General features: G+C 48.6%; 1 non-coding gene across 1 annotated transcript; it reads right to left on the reverse strand.

Annotated features, from left to right (window-relative positions):
- Positions 1-229: 229 nt before the first annotated feature.
- On the reverse strand, positions 230-301 carry TRNAW-CCA (transfer RNA tryptophan (anticodon CCA)). The gene has a single exon. It is a non-coding gene; the product is annotated as a tRNA-Trp (tRNA).
- Positions 302-1,120: the final 819 nt, after the last annotated feature.

Here is a 1,120-nt window from a genome sequence, read left to right on the forward strand (position 1 = left end):
TCGATCCTGGCTCAGTCCGGTGGTATTTGAAGGTTCTCAAATACGTCAGCCTCGTGTCAGTAGATTTACTGGCACGTAAAAGAACTCCGGCGGGACTAAATTCCGGCACCTCGGCGTCTCCGAAAACCGTAAAAGAGTAGTTAGTGGGACGTAAAACAAATAACAGTATTATTATTATCTCGTTTACTTTTTTACCATGAAGATTTATTGACTGCAGAATAAAAAGTACTGACTCCGACGTGATTCGAACACGCAACCTTCTGATCTGGAGTCAGACGCGCTACCATTGCGCCACGGAGCCACTGGGAACTTGCGGGTTTGTAGAATAATTATTAACGACACATGTAAGTCCAGCGGCCAGGAAATAATAATTATAAAGAAGAATAACGATAGAACTTGAGCACCGTTCCATCAATTTATTCTGTAACTTTGGATGAGGAATCTTATAAATATTACCTCATAGGACATGTAGGGAAGGTAAACGTGTTTATTGCCACTCCTGGAGACTCTCCACCCAGTCGGGTAATAAAACTGCGACGTTTTGAAAAGGGAGACGAAGGAACCCATCCTTCATTATGGCGTCATTCCCATAATTCACTACAGACACTATGAAATTCACTATGAAAACTCGTAAACGAATGGTGATAGCGGTTCTGCTCCCAGGGAATACTAGGGTTCTGTATGCCGTTTAGCGGCCTAACCTGGAAGCTGACGGACCCAGACGACCCAGAACCGTTTACTTCTTCTTCTTAATCTGCTTACCCTCCAGGGTCGGCTTTTCCCCCAGACTCAGCGAGGGATCCCACCTCTACCGCCTCAAGGGCAGTGTCCTGGAGCTTCAGACAGCGGGTCGGGGATACAACTGGGGAGGATGACCAGTACCTCACCTGCTATGCTGAACAGGGGCCTTGCGGGGGGATGGGAAGATTGGAAGGGATATGCAAGGAAGAGGGAAGGAAGCGGCCGTGGCCTTAAGTTAGGTACCATCCCGGAATTTGCCTGGAGGAGAAGTGGGAAACCACGGAAAACCACTTCCAGAAAGGCTGAGGTGGGAATCGAACCCACCTCTACTCAGTCGTCCTCCCGAGGCTGAGTGGACCCCGTTCCAGCCCTCGTACCA

The sequence above is a fragment of the Anabrus simplex genome, chromosome 6, assembly GCF_040414725.1.
Source record: "Anabrus simplex isolate iqAnaSimp1 chromosome 6, ASM4041472v1, whole genome shotgun sequence".
Taxonomy (NCBI): Eukaryota; Metazoa; Arthropoda; class Insecta; order Orthoptera; family Tettigoniidae; genus Anabrus; species Anabrus simplex.